The sequence below is a fragment of the Cynocephalus volans genome, chromosome 8, assembly GCF_027409185.1.
Source record: "Cynocephalus volans isolate mCynVol1 chromosome 8, mCynVol1.pri, whole genome shotgun sequence".
Lineage (NCBI taxonomy): Eukaryota > Metazoa > Chordata > Mammalia > Dermoptera > Cynocephalidae > Cynocephalus > Cynocephalus volans.
In genome coordinates, this window is record NC_084467.1 from 10,294,451 (window position 1) to 10,311,400 (window position 16,950).

A 16,950-nucleotide genomic window follows, 5' to 3' on the forward strand; every position below is an offset into this window, starting at 1 on the left:
GCAGTGGGTTAGTACACACAAAGTGCATTCGTAGGATCTGGGACAATAATCACGAACCACAGCAGTAAACTTCTGCTCAGGGGCCCACGTTGCTAATCAGATGCCGAGACCGTGGCCATTGCTCATGTGTGGACCAAGGAGCCTTTGTTCCCAGCCTTTGGCTGTGGCAGGAAAGAGCTTCACTGCACAAGGCATGGTCCCCAACCTGGAAGTTACATCCACACTGTGTATTAGCCAGAGCCTCCGGGCCTGTCCAACCGTGCCTGACATCCTGGTGGGTTGTGGTCCTTTTTGCATTAAGTTACTTCATGTCGGTAAAGAAATCCAAATTCTTTTTTAGTGAAATATTAAAATTATATAGGCATAGAAAACCTTTAAAATATTTTTATGCCCCATAAAAAAATTATATTATTTTGGGGGCTAGGTCATATCCATGAGAGATCGGCTTTCTTCCCAGAACATCATCCTCTTCCTGTCAAGGAAGACTCTCAGCGTGTTTTGAAATGTGCATGTCATCAGAGGATGAATAACAATAAAGTACCTGTGGGTACATGAGCAACCTCACCGGTGCTGGCTGGTTCTAACCAAAGGGCACCCACGTGAGGCTCCCTGCTGAGGCTTGGGGGATGGTGGTGCTGGGCAGGGACTTCAGGCAGGAGCCGTGGTTTCCCTGTGAAATGAGGATTATGATGTTCACCCAGCTCGTGGGACCCTTGTAGGATCCAACAGGATGGTGCATCTTAGGGCTTGGCATGGGGCCTGGTATAAACACATCTATTCCTTCTTTTTCCTTCCTGGCAGAAGTCCCCAGCATTCTCCATCCTTCAATCTTCCCCTATATTCCTGACACCAGGGGCGAGGGAGGAAGCACAGGACACACGGTGGGACTCAGCTTGTACCTGGGGCTGCCATTGAATCATGATTCACCCAAACAGCAGAGCTTTAGCTGCCAGCAGGGGTGGGGTGGGGAGGACCCGGCTGGATTCATCTGTAGGGATCATGGGATAAAAATTTCCAAACTGTAGGTTTTATGTGCCATCTGCTGGTAGGTCAGACTAGGTGGTATGAGTTAGTGTTATAAGCAGGATTATGTCGTATGGTATTTTAAAGAATGTGCTATTAGGGCCGAGCCCGTGGCGAACTCGGTAGAGTGCTGCGCTGGGAGCGCGGCGACGCTCCCGCCGCGGGTTCGGATCCTATATAGGACTGACCGGTGCACTCACTGGCTGAGTGCCCGTCACGAAAAACCGACAAAAAAAAAAAAAAAATGTGCTATTATGTAAAGGCTATTTGAATATAAATATTTGTGTTGTGATTTATATAAATATGAAAGATATAAATTGCCATTTTAAATCATAAAAGAAATTTCGTACTTTTAAAGAATGCAATGCAATATCAAAAAAAATTTTAACTCGCTTTGGAGTCTGAAAAGAAATGAGACTTTAAAACTGATTTTAAAGATCAATAAATAAGAATTGTTTTTTCCTTTAAAAAATTTATAATAATACAATATTAGAACTGTGAGAAACTACTACAATTTTTTTAGAGCAGCTTTAGGTTTACAGCAAAATTGAGCAGAAAGACCAGAGTTCCCATAGGCCCCCTGTCCCTACACATGCACGGCCTTCCCCAGCATCACCATCCCCACCAGCGTGGTACGTACTTGCATGTTACAATTGATGAACCTACACTGACCCTTCATCACCATGCAAAGTCCACAGTTTACTTTAGGGTGCACCCGTGGTGTTGGACATTCTATGTGTTTTGACATATGGATAATGTCATGTATTCACCATGTCGCATCATACAGAGTAGCTTCAATGGGTTGAACTCTAAACTTAGGTTTATCTTTATAAAAAACTACATTTTCCTGGTAACCAATAATGTTGGACATCTTTTCAGGGGCTTTTTTGACATTGTCTGTCTTTGTGAAGTGTCTGTTTAAGTCCTCTGTCCAATTTTTTTGGTTGTAATATTGAGTTGTAAAATTAAAAAATATATATATATTTATATTCTACTTGTGGCCTCCTGGTTTTTAAGGAAATGTGTGCTGTCATTACGTACAGTCTAAAGCTGTCAAGAAGTTTACCCAACATTGCCTTCACCCAACATTGCCTTCACCCGTTAAAATCAAAACCTATAAAAGTTGGTGTAAACTTGTATATGTTGTTTACCTTCCGATCTAAAATGGTAATCCAAACCCAAATTTATATGAAGACTTTTCAGGTGAAAAGACTTGATTTTGATTGTTTGTGTTTTTTGGTGGCTGCTGGTACAGGGATCTGAACCCTTGACCTTGGTGTTATAACACCATGCTCTAACCAACTGAGCTCATCAGCCAGCTCCAAAAAGACTTGATCGGATTGTTTAGCAGACACGATTCTAACCTCTTCTCTTATATGTATTTTTGTGCACTAGGAGCAGTTGTGTGGCAGTCAAATAATGCTGGTTAGCTGTTAAGGTGGCGTGTTACAATGCAGTGTTCGGCTGTGTCTGTTTTCTCCTGACTGCTCCTGTGTGAAAAATGCCTTGTTGTGCAGAAGCAAAAGGCTGTCCAGTTTATTAAAATGCCTGACAACTGCACTTCCAGGCTCTCAGATCTTGCGTACAAGTAACAGAGCACACGGTGAGCACATCTGGCTGATGATAAATGCACCTTTTTTCTCTCCTCTGCTCACCAAAATGGTAAATCTGCTCGTATCTTCACATATGAACTTAAAATATGGAAAATGTTAAGGAAGCAAATGGTTTGTAGCTTTGCGAGTATTAAAAGATGGTGTATCTAGAGAGGCTTTTCAAGATGGCGGCGGCTGCGGCGGCTGGCGCGGAGTAGCTGAGGTGGAAAAGGTGGCCACTGGGCCTCAGGGAGCCGGGAATCTTGTGGACCTTCCTCTGGCCATCTCTTAAGGGAGGACTGCTGCTGCTGACCGGTCGTGGGGGGTGACCGCCACTTTGCCCCTGGCAGGAAAGGCTGCCTCATTTACAGACAACAGCTTTGAAGTGTGGAGCAGGAAAAGAACTGTTTCTTAGCTGCAAAAGCGAGTCTCGAAACAGGGAACACGGCGCCAGGGCTGCTGTGGATGCAGCCAGGATCCCGGAGGCCGGGGCCGTGCTGAAGGCGGCCAGCTGCCCTATTCAGGATTCGAGGTTTCAGGCCGGCATTAAAGAAGATTCCTGGGAGCGCCCGAGCGGCGCCGCGACTGAACAGCCCGAGGCGGCAGCGCCGAGAACACGGAAGGCAACAAACCAGAGACAGAGAGCGAGCACCCGACCTGGCACAGCACTGTGAGTGATCCCTGGCACAGCTCTGTTCGGGGGGTGGATGCCCACGCGGCTCCCGCCTGCACCACCAGGCCACTCACTACCCCGGTGCTGCCTCCATTTTCCCAGGTGCGGGCAGCTCCGCCCTGCTCGGCCATCACTGAGCCCTCCCACTTGCTTGGCCTGGCACGGGGGCCTCTGCTCCCACTCCCTCCGCGGTTCTCTGGCGGGGCTGGTGGAGGGGGTGTCCCGGGCCAGTGTCGGGACGGCAAGGAAGTACGGGTGGGCCGACTGTCACTCCACCATACCCTGGACTCCGGCCCCAGGTAAACTCCCTGTTACTGGGAGGCAGATACCATCTCTGCGGCCACCAGTTTGGAAAAAAGCCTAACGAATGTGTGGTTGGGAATAGTGTGGTAGGAGAGTTCCCAGGTCCGCTTGAACCTGCCGGAGACCAGGCTGCACGTGGGCGCTAGACTCGGTTTATACTGGGGGGATACAAAGGTGAACAAGACCCGAGAAAGATCTACATAGTGCTACAAAGGCACCCAGAGAGACCAGTCGTCTGTGCCCAGCAGAAACCTGGTAGACTTCCTGGGCGAGGCGGTGCCGAGCAGGGTCTTGAAGGCCCAGCTGATAGACGAGGGGTGCAGAATACACGCCCCAGCCCAGCACAGTGCGCACAGAGTGGGGAGACGTGCGGCCAGGGAGGGGGAGACTCGACAGAAACCACATACCCGGTGGGGTCGCCACTGCACGATCTAACAGCCTGGGCCAGAGCACACGGAACAGGGAGAAGTCCTGCACAGGAAGTGAAAGCTCAACAGAGATCACACACCCTGTGGTACGTGATCCACCAGCCCAGCAGAGTCCAAGCTGACCAGAAAGGTGGCACCCCGGAGAAGCCCAAGACCCGAGACAACCACACACACAAGGCACTAGAGGCCAACTGAGCAGTCATGGAGGGAGCCATACGAAATTGGCAACCACAGCAACATCCTAGTTAGTCATTAGTCTCAAACCAGTGAACTGTGAAACCCCCGGCCACAATGAATAAACACCAAAAAAAAGATACCAGAAATACAAAAAATCAAGAAAGTACACCACCAAAAGTTAATAAATCTCAAACTCTAGATCCTATAGAACAAGAAGCCCTTGAAATGACTGACAAGGAATTTCGAGTGATAATTCTAAGGAAACTGAATGAGATACAAGAAAACTCAGCTAGATATCATGATGAAATGAGGAAAAGTATACAGGATCTGAAAGAGGAAATGTACAAGGAAATCAATGTCCTGAAAAAAAAGTAGGAGAACTTGCTGAACTGAAGAAGTTATTCAACGAAATAAAAAACACAACGGAGAGTTTAACCAGCAGGCTTGTCGAAGTTGAAGAGAGAACCTCTGAACTTGAAGATGGGCTGTTTGAAATAACACAAGCAGACAAAAAGAAAGAAAAAAGAATCAAGGACATGGAAGAAAATCTGAGAGAGATATCAGACAACCATAAGCGATCAAATATCCGAGTCATGGGTATTCCAGAAGGGGAGGAAAATGGAGATTCCATTGAAAACATATTCAACAAAATAGTGGCAGAAAACTTCCCAGGTATAGGAAAAATCACAGATCTTCAGATCCAGGAAGCTCAACGATCTCCAAATGTATTCAACCCAAAAAGACCTTCTCCAAGACATGTCATAGTCAAATTGGCAAAACTCAGAGATAAAGAGAGAATCTTAAAAGCTGCAAGAGAGAAGCGTCAAATCACCTATAAGGGAGCCCCAATCAGGTTAACATCAGACTTTTCATCACAAACCCTAAAAGCTAGAAAGGAATGGGATGATATTTTCAAAATACTAAAAGACAAAGATTGCCAGCCAAGAATACTCTACCCTGCAAGGCTATCCTTCCGAAATGAGGGGCAAATAGTATATTTCTCAGACAAACAAAAACTGCGGGAGTTCACTACCACAAGACCACCCTTACAAGAAATCCTCAAGGGAGTACTGGGTTTGGTTCCTGAAAAATAACTACCACTGCCATAAAAACCCAAGAAAAATCTAAACCCGCTAGTATAATAAAAATGGCATTCATGAAGAGAAAACAAGCTAACAAAAACACTATCTACAACCTAAGGAACCAACAAACACAGAAAACAAACAGTAAATCAGAAAGCAAGGAACAAAAGACACCTAAGACAACCAAACAACCAATAAAATGCTAGGAATAAATCAACACCTTTCAATAACAACTCTTAATGTAAAAGGCTTAAATTCCCCAATTAAAAGACACAGACTGGCCGACTGGATCAAAAAGCAGGACCCAACTATATGCTGCCTACAAGAGACCCACCTCACCCATAAAGATTCACATAGACTAAGAGTGAAAGGATGGAAAAAGATTTACCAAGCAAACAGAAAAGAAAAACGAGCTGGAGTAGCTATTCTTATATCTGACAAAATAGACTTTAAACTAAAAACCATAAAAAGAGACAATGAGGGACACTACTTAATGATAAAAGGACTGATCCATCAAGAAGACATAACAATCATAAATATGTATGCACCCAATGTTGGAGCAGCCAGATTTATAAAACAAACTCTATTAGACCTAAAGAAGGAAATAGACACTAATACCATAATAGCAGGGGACCTGAACACCCCACTGTCAATATTAGACAGATCATCTAGGCAAAGAATCAGTAGAGAAACACAAGATCTAAACAAGACTCTAGACCAATTGGAATTGGCAGATATCTACAGAACATTCCACCCAACAACCTCAGAATATTCATTCTTCTCAGCAGCACATGGATCATTCTCCAGGATAGATCACATATTAGGTCACAAATCAAGTCTCAATAAATTCAAAAAAATTGCAATTATCCCATGTATCTTCTCAGACCACAATGGATTAAAACTAGAAATTAATAACAAACGAAACTCTGGAAACTATACAAACACATGGAAATTAAACAGCATTCTACTTAATGACATATGGGTCCAAGAAGAAATCAAGCAGGAAATCAAAAAATTTCTTGAAACTAATGAAAACAATGATACATCATACCAAAACCTGTGGGATACTGCAAAAGCAGTATTGAGGGGAAAATTTATTGCATTAAACGCTCACTTCAGAAGAATAGAAAGATGGCAAGTGAACAACCTAACACTTCACCTTAAAGAACTAGAAAAACAAGAACAATCCAATCCTAAAGTTAGCAGACGGAAAGAAATCATTAAGATCAGAGCAGAACTGAATGAAATTGAAAACCAAGGAACAATTCAAAAGATCAATGAATCAAAAAGTTGGTTTTTTGAAAAGATAAATAAAATTGACAAACCATTAGCATGGCTAACAAAAAAAAGAAGAGAGAAGACTCAAATAACCAAAATTAGAAATGAAAAAGGCGATATTACAACTGATTCATCTGAAATACAAGGAATCATTCGAGATTACTATAAACAACTATACGCCAACAAATTTGAAAATCTGGAGGAAATGGATAAATTTCTGGACACACACAAGCTCCCAAAACTGAACCGTGAAGACGTAGAAAATTTGAACAGACCAATAACAATAAAGGAGATTGAAGCTGTTATCAGAAGGCTCCCAACAAAGAAAAGCCCAGGACCAGATGGATTCACAGCAGAATTTTACCAAACATTCAAACAGGAATTGACACCGATTCTTTACAAACTATTCCAAAAGATTGAAACGGACGCAAATCTCCCAAACTCATTCTATGAAGCAAATATCATCCTGATACCAAAACCAGGTAAAGATATAACCAAAAAAGAAAACTACAGGCCGATATCCTTGATGAATATAGATGCAAAAATCCTCACTAAATTACTAGCAAACAGAATACAGCAACATATACGTAAAATTATTCATCACGATCAAGTGGGATTCATCCCAGGGATGCAAGGTTGGTTCAACATACGCAAATCAATAAATGTGATACACCATATTAATAAACTCAAACACAAGGACCATATGATCATCTCTATAGATGCTGAAAAAGCACTTGATAAAGTTCAGCACTCATTCATGACAAAGACCCTCTATAAGTTAGGTATAGAGGGAAAGTATCTCAACATAATTAAAGCCATATATGCCAAACCCACAGCCAATATCATCCTGAATGAGGAAAAGCTGAAAGCTTTTCCTTTAAGAACAGGAACTAGACAAGGATGCCCACTCTCACCACTCCTATTCAACATAGTGTTGGAAGTACTAGCCAGAGCAATCAGAGAAGAGAAGGAAATAAAGGGCATTCAGATTGGAAAAGATGAAGTCAAACTGTCCCTGTTTGCAGATGACATGATCCTATATATCGAACAGCCTAAAACCTCTACAAAAAAACTGCTGGAATTGATAAATGATTTCAGCACAGTAGCAGGATACAAAATCAACACACAAAAATCAGTAGCATTTCTTTTCTCCAATAGTGAACATGCAGAAAGAGAAATCAAGAAAGCCTGCCCATTTACAATAGCCACCAAAAAAATAAAATACTTAGGAATTGAGTTAACCAAGGATGTGAAAAATCTCTGTAATGAGAACTACAAACCACTGCTGAGAGAAATTAGAGAGGATACAAGAAGATGGAAAGATATCCCATGCTCTTGGATTGGAAGAATCAACATAGTGAAAATGTCCATACTACCCAAAGTGATATACAAATTCAATGCAATCCCCATCAAAATTCCAAAGACATTTTTCTCAGAAATGGAAAAAACTATCCAGACATTTATATGGAACAATAAAGGACCACGCATAGCCAAAGCAATGCTGAGCAAAAAAAATAAAGCTGGAGGCATAACACTACCTGACTTTAAGCTATACTACAAAGCTATAATAACCAAAACAGTATGGTACTGGCATAAAAACAGACACACTGACCAATGGAATAGAATAGAGAATCCAGAAATCAACCCACACACTTACTGTCAGCTGATCTTTGACAAAGGCACCACGCCTATTCAGTGGCGAAGGGACTGCCTCTTCAGCAAATGGTGCTGTGATAACTGGATATCCATATGCAGGAGAATGAAACTAGATCCATACCTCTCGCCGTATACTAAAATCAACTCAAAATGGATTAAGAATTTAAATATACACCCTGAAACAATAAAACTTCTTAAAGAAAACATAGGAGAAACACTTCAGGAAATAGGACTGGGCACAGACTTCATGAATACGACCCCCAAAGCACGGGCAACCAAAGGAAAAATAAACAAATGGGATTATATCAAACTAAAAAGCTTCTGCACAGCAAAAGAAATAATTAAAAGAGTTAAAAGACAACCAACAGAGTGGGAGAAAATATTTGCAAAATATATATCTGACAAAGGATTAATATCCAGAATATATAAGGAACTCAAACAACTGTACAAGAAGAAAACAAGCAACCCAATTAAAAAATGGGCAAAAGAGCTAAGTAGGCATTTCTCTAAGGAAGATATACAAATGGCTAACAGACATATGAAAAAGTGCTCAACATCACTCAGCATCTGGGAAATGCAAATCAAAACCACATTGAGATACCATCTAACCCCAGTTAGGATGGCTAAAATCCAAAAGACTCTGAACGATAAATGCTGGCGAGGTTGTGGAGAAAAAGGAACTCTCATACATTGTTGGTGGGACTGCAAAATGGTGCAGCCTCTATGGAAAATGGTATGGAGGTTCCTCAAACAATTGCAGATAGATCTACCATACGACCCAGCTATCCCACTGTTGGGAATATACCCAGAGGAATGGAAATCATCAAGTCGAAGGTATACCTGTTTCCCAATGTTTATCGCAGCACTCTTTACAATAGCCAAGAGTTGGAACCAGCCCAAATGCCCATCATCGGATGAGTGGATACGGAAAATGTGGTACATCTACACAATGGAATACTACTCAGCTATAAAAACTCAGCTATAAAAACGAATGAAATACTGCCATTTGCAACAACATGGATGGACCTTGAGAGAATTATATTAAGTGAAACAAGTCAGGCACAGAAAGAGAAATACCACATGTTCTCACTTATTGGTGGGAGCTAAAAATTAATATATAAATTCACACACACACACACTCACACACACACACACAAACCGGGGGGGGGGGGGAAGAAGATATAACAACTACAATTATTTGAAGTTGATACGACAAGCAAACAGAAAGGACATTGTTGGGGGGGAGGGGGGGAGGGAGGAGGGAGGGAGGTTTTGGTGATGGGGAGCAATAATCAGCCACAATGTATATCGACAAAATAAAATTAAAAAAAAAAAAAAAAGATGGTGTATCTTTGCTTATGAATATGCTGTGCTATAACTGTTGTTTCTGTAGTTGAATTAAAATGTTTTCTTGCACGCTTCTCTTGGCCCTGGGGGTCTCAGGAGGCAGGACAACACGTAGCCTCTGCCCGGAGTCCCTCAGGAAGCAGGGCCACATGTAGCCCTACCAAGAGAGTTCAGCCAGGTGAGTTGCTCAGGATGCACCTGAGATTGGGGCTACCATCTAGGGAGGTGGGCAACCAGAAACCAGACACAAAGATCTGGGACTTAGCAACTTTATTCTCTGAAAGCATGTATTATGCATGTTTTAGCCAGCTGTAAACCCCGCCCATTACCTCCCCGTCTCCTAGGCAACCCCATAGGAAGTCTGTGGTTTGCAGTAAAGCCTTGCGAATTCTTGCTGACACAGTCTTTTGCATTCTTGCTGATCTAGGCTCAGTCTTGTATGGCAACAGTGACTCCATCTTTAATATGTGTTTCTTGGTGTTAAAAAATATATATGTACATTCTAGATATAAGTACTTGTTAGATATACGTGTTGTGAATATTTTCCCCCAGTCTATTCTTGTCTTTCTAATTTTATAATGGTATCTTTGGAAGATCATAAATTTTAAATTTGAATGAAGTAAAATTTATTAATTTTCTCATTTATCACGTGTGCTTTTCTGTCCTATTTGAAAAATCGTTGTCACTCCAAAGTTGCAAAGATTTTATCTTAAGGTTTCTCCTAGAAGTTTTATAGATTTAGCTTTGATATGTAGATCTGTGATCCATTTCAAGTTAATTTTCCTTTATGTCATGAGGTAAATTTTGATACTGATTTTGTTTCCATGTGGACATCCAGCCAGTTATTAAAGCATCATTTGTTGAAAATACTTTCCTTTCCCCATTGAATTGTCTTGGCACCTTCTCCAAACTGACCATGTGAATCTGCTTGTAGATTCTCTATTCTGTTTTATTAATCTGCACGCCAACCCCATGATTACTGTAGCTTTATATTAAGCCTTGAAATCAGTTAAAATGAGTCCTCCAAAAAATTGTTCTTTGAGGCATTTGTTTTGGTTGTACAAGGTCATTTGCATTTCTCTATCCATTTTAAAATAAGACCGTAACTTTCTGCAAAAAAGAAGTCTGCTGGGATTTTGATGTTGATTGTGTTGAATCTACAGATTAATTTGGGGAAGAGCTGCATCTTAACAATATTGTCTTCTGTTACATAAATACGATGTCTTTCTCCATTTATTTGGGCATTCTTTAATTTCTTTTAACACTGTTTTATAATTTTCAGGATATAGGTCTTGAACATATTTTACTAAATTTCACCCTAACATTTCATGCTTTTGGATGCTATTGTCAATGAAATTTTTATTTTGATTTTCAATTGTTTGTTGCGAGTAGCTAGTATAAAGATACTGTTGATTTTTACTTGTTGACCTTGTATCCTATGACTTTGTTACATTCACTTCATTGTAGTAGTTTTGGTGTAAATTCCTTAGGCTTTTCTATACAGACGTTCAAGTTGGTAAATGACTACAGTTTACTTCTTCCTTTCTGGTCTGTATAACTTTTATTTATTGTTGCCTTATTGCAATGGCTAGCACCGCCTGTACCATCTTGAACAGATGTGGGAATGCACACTCTTGCCTTGTTCCTGGTCTAAAAAGCAAGCATTTAGTTCTCCACCACGAAGAACAAGGTTAGCTGTAGGGCTCTTGGACAGTGGTATTTATCCTGCTGAGTAATTATTATTTTCTACCATTTTGCTGCGAGTTTAAAAAATCATAAATGGGTGATTGAGTATTTGTCAAATGCTTTTCCACCATCAAAAAAATCTGAAATGAAAAAAAACTGGAGGAGACAAATTAAAGCAATTGAAATGTTAATAAAAGAGAATTCCTTATCCCAAATCTCCAGGTGCAGACACATTCTGTATAATTTTTTCACACTTTTGGGCGATTTCTGTCATATCAGATGTTTCATAAAAATGGACAAATAGCAAGAGCTGTCCAATTTATTTTATAAGACTAGCTGTAACCTATTTTTCAAAATGGATTAAGGATATTAAAAGGAAAATAAATTAAAGACCCATTTGGAAAAAAGTTCTTGATAAAATATTAGCTAACTGAATCCAACACTTCATTAAAAAGTCATGTATCATGTGGAGTTCATTCCAGGAGTACAAGACCGCCTCAAAAAATCCATCAGCATCATTCACCACATTGACAGACTAGAGAAGGAAATGCACAGTTTTCACAAAGATTTAGAGAAGAATTAGGTAGAAATCAAATTTTATTTCTGATGAAAATTTCTTGGAAAATGAAATGTCACATACTAAACACTCGTCAGATGTAATAAAAAAAATTTTGCTACCTTGTCAAAGAGATATGAAACAAGTTGGATTGTTTCACAGAACCTTTGGATTTAGAGGCAATTATGGTGCTTTTATTAGTAGCAGAGATTCCAGAGCCAAGTTAATTTAGGTTCAAAATGTCTCAGTCCTCATTGACTGTGTGACCTTTCACAATGTGCTTTATCTCTCTGTGCCTCAGTTCACACACCCATAAAATAGGAATAATAACTATATCTACCTCACCGATTTGCTATGAGTTAGTCTATTAAAGTACTTAGGACTGTATTTGATATATGGCAATTAACATTATTATTATCATTATTATATCTTGAAAGCTTGTTACTAACTGAAAACTTTAGTAGAGAACTAAGCCTGATGTTAAGGTAATTATGAGTCCTCATATACCCCGGTTGTTCTGGAAATATTAATAATTACAGCACCTCCAAACACTCTCCAAAGCGTTCTGAATTGAGCAATTGTCAGGTCCCTCTGTCTACAGCATTATACACTACACCATGTACACGAATTAAAGTACACACACACACACACACACACACACACACACACACACAATGACCCACATTTGTCATTATTACATATGTCTTATACAGTTGAAGATTGTTTATGTTAACAGCATGTTTTCTATTTCTCTATTTAACATTTTTTTGAATCTCAGACTGTGTTTATAGATGTGATATTTTCATTTCTACAGAGCTCAAAGTCATGAACTGTCTCAATCGTTGTCTTAAAAGGCTTTTATTCTATCTCATTCTTCAAAGAGTTTTGCTGAATTTAGAATTCTAGGGTGAGCATTATATTTAGTAATTTGAAGCTAATGATTCCATGGGTTTTGATTTTCGTTGCTGGGGTTGAGAAGCCAGCTGTAAGTCAAATTGTCATTCCTATTACTTGTAGGTAATTTGTTTTTTCTCTCTGGCACTCTTAAGAATCCTTTTTGTCTTCAGTGTTATAGCTTTCACATAATCTATCTAGGTGTGAATTTAGGGTTTTTTAAAATTCTGCTTGGGATTTATTAGGCTCCCTGAATCTGAGAATTGGTGTCTCTCTCCAACTGTGGGAAATTTTAAGTATTTATCTCTTGGATAAAGAGTTTCAAAGAGATCTAATTGCTTTTATTTTCATTTGTCTTTTTTGTAAAGTAGGGTCTTTTCTTAAGAAGTTGACTTTTCTATGGTATTATTTTTTTCTAACATTTTGCCAGCCTTTTCCAGGAAGTTTCCATGTTTTTCTCTTCTTAATTATTGTGGTTTGCTGATCCTTGCTCTTGTTGGGATATTTTAGAATGTGTTATAATTTTGATTTGTGGACTCATCTCTACCAGAGCTTTAATTGTGAGAATTTCTTACACCTCATATTGTTGGATCATTCCCCAAAGTAATTTTGCTCTTTTGCTTTTTCCAAGTGTCCCAGTGATATCAGTGGCATGGAGCAAATTGTAATTAGCCTTATTTGGGGGTTTCCTAGACCACACAGTGAATATAAAATAGGCCCCAAGCCCACCTATGGTACATGCTGGAGATTTATGAAGAGAGACTTTTTCCCACTGAGAACCATCTCTGCACTGGCAGGTGTACTGTTAGAATCCACCCTTGTATTTAGGGTGAGATCCTGATGGCCAGCTTTATGAGGTGAAATTAATTCCTGTTCCGTGTCCTCAGCAGGCTCTGGGCCAGTTTCCTGTCCAGCCCCCATGTTGGTATTAACACCCAAGCAGCAGGTCACAGGGTCCACAATGACTCCCTGCAGGACATTCTTTTTGCCCCTGGCAGCCATCACCGCTGTTCATTTACTCACTACTCTGGATTCAAGCTCCATTTTTTTTACAACACATAAATACTTCTCTTTTTCCCCTCATGGGCTCAGCTATGCATTTAAATCAGTTTTTATTACAGTTTACCCAGCATTTCTAAGTTTGTAGTTAGATGTGCAAGAATTGGAAGTCTGAGAGCTCCTGACTGATTTTGCACCTGCCCATCTTGCTGAACTATCTTAGTTCAAGCAGGTTCTTTGGTTGATCCTCTTGGATTTTCTAGGTAGACAATCGTATCTTCTACATTATTTCTTCATTTCAAATATGTATACCTATTATTTCATTTCTTCTTTGGCTAGGACCCTTAGTGCAATGTTGAATAAAAGCCAAGTTCACAGACATATTACAGCACGCAGCCTAGAATCCTTCTGTTATTTCTCCATTAAGTATAATATTTGCTGTAGGTTTCTAGAAGATACTATTTGCTACAAAACTTTTCTGATTTGGTAAGATTTTAACATTAGCCAAATACCTCTAGTGATGTTAAATGATTAGCTAATGCCATCATAAGCCAGAATTTGTACCACATCTATAACAAAGAAATGTATGAATATTAACAGTGACTCTGTGGAGATTTCCATAGAGACATCAGGGCACTGGGGACATGATGAGATTCTCAGACCACTTCTGAATCCATTCCCAAAAGAGGTGCCAGCACTGTGGGGACATCCCTTTATTCACCTCCCAGGCTGCTGGCCATACTCTGGGCATGTCCAGTCCTGACCCACTCAGTCTTATCTTTCTGCATGGCCATTACTGGTAGAAGAGTTTATGAAAATTCTCTTGATTCAACTTAGGAGAAAGTTCACTTATTTCTCAAGTGAGAAGCATCACAGCCAGGTCTCTGTAATTCCCAAACGATGAGAAAATGCCCCAGATGTTCACCATCAGGCTGTGTGCTCTCACATGCAAAAGCCTTTCTGTTTTTAAATCGTTAGAAGGCTGGGAAGGTAGCAAGCATGGCTGTGTCTGTGTGGGTCAGCAGGGCTGTCTCTCTTGGGCACTTGTGTATCTGAATGTCTTAGGCTGGGTTTCCTGAAGCAGAGCATGACACAGGGATTCCATGCACAGGGGAAGGCTTGTAGGAAAAGAGAGCGGAGGCAGCAGAACAGGGTGATGGAAGGAGCCAAGCAAGGACGATGGGGCTGTAGCTGGAGCTGGCTTCAGCTCCACCCCACACGGAGCTCTGGAGCATAAATCAGACCACAGAGTGGTCCCATCTGCAGGCCAGGCACTGCCTCTGTGGTCCCTGGGGTGGGCTGTTTTACCTCCTGACAAGGTGGTTCCACTTCTGCCAAGGGTGGTTGTATTAGTCTGTGTCAGTTGCTTATAACAAAACACCTAAGGGCCGGCCCTGGGACTTGCTTGGGAGAGTGCGGCGCTGGTAGCGCCGAGGCCGCAGGTTCAGATCCTATATAGGGATGGCCAGTGCCCTCACTGGCTGAGCATGGTGCAGACAACACCATGCGAAGGGTTGCGATCCCCTTACCGGTCAGAAAAAAACAAACAAAAAAACCAAAAAAACCCTGGGTACTTGATAAAGAAATAAAATTTCTTACAGTTTTGGAAGCTGGGAAGTCCACAGTCCAGGGGACGCATCTGGTGAGGGTTTTCTGCGTGGGAATTCTTTTCAGGGTCCCGTGGTGATCAGGGTGTCGCATGGTGAGAATGGGCTGAGCAAGACAGTGCTTACCTTCTCACTTGCTCTCCTTTTGAAGTCATCAGAACCCTGCCCATTACTCATGAATGGATCAATCCATTTGCAAGAGCACAGTTCTCACAATGTAATCACCTCTCAAAGACCCCACCTTTCAAACAACATAATTGGATTTCCCACTTTCCTAACACTGTTACAATGAAGGTTAAATTTCCAATACATAAACTTTTGGGGGACACATTTAACACATAATAGTGGTTCTCTACAATAGTTTGGGAGCTGGGAGCCATGAACAATCCACATTCCCAGCAGCTGGGTATGTCCAGCACAGGGAATCTGAACACTAACAGTCCCAATGGGACACTACACTTAATCACACCTGTTTCTAGCTGAGGGGAAGGCTCCGTGGGCACTGCTGAGGGACTGGGTTGCCAGGGTCTCAGGACAAAGGACTGTAACTGTAACTGTCAAGTGCCCATAGTCCACATTACTCCAGAATTTAAGGCCTGGGCACCCAGCCCATTGGATAAAGCTGTGAAATGCAAACAGCAGACAGGAAGTCAAGAAGACACTTTAGGAAAAATGAGCAATGGACAGAAGGCAATCGCTTCTCTCTCAGTTGCTCTTTAAACATATAAATATTCACGAGAGGCACCAAGACAGGCTGTCTGAAAGTTAACTCACTGTCCAAACATAGCATTTTTTTCTTCACTCAGCACTGTGGTCTGACTCCACGTCCACATCATCTCCATGCAATTTGAAGGCTCCTGCGTGGGAAATATTCTCTTAACTTTCCACTATGGCTGGCCCTGGTACCGGCTTCCTGTATGACAGTGAAATCTGTTGGAGCAGACTCGTGACCTACTTGCATGTGGTTACAGGCAGAGGCTGGACCTCCTTGCAAACTCAAATCCCTTGTTCGTCCTGGGCGAGAGTGAGCGAGTGCAGGTGCTCCAGTTGACCTTAGTGCATGGCTCCTAGCCACTGTATTTCTCCGAAAAGTTTTCAAGCCCATGAGACACCTTATTCCTCAGGAAAAAGAAATGACATCTTTCCTCCATTTGTTCCTCCCTTTGGCAAGGGAGATGGACATTTTTAATCTTTTAGTGAGCAGGGAGCACAGACTACATATCCATCTGGTCTGGTTCAAATCCTTGATATATTTGTGATTCTATTTAGTACAAAGAAGCAAACCTGAGACACTGGGAAAGACAAAGGAAGGAGGGGAAGGTGGAATGAGGTTTAACCTGCCGGATTTGTGCAGGGAAGTAAAAGGGAAAAGTTCATTCTGAGGAATCAAATTCCATTTCCAAGGTCAGAGAGAAAGATGAAAGCTGCTGATGCTTTAGAGTTCTAGTCGACCAGCCTGTCTAAGCAGGCTATTTATCAAACTTCCTGTTGCCTAATTCAGATACCCCTGGAGGTTCAAGTTTATACTGTAGCATTGTTAAGGAACATCATGAGACTAGTTAATGGTGGTTTTTTGTTGTTGGTTAGTTGGTTGGTTCCAGAAGCTCAGAACAGATTTTCTATGCTGTTGTTAACGGGGGCTGTCTTGA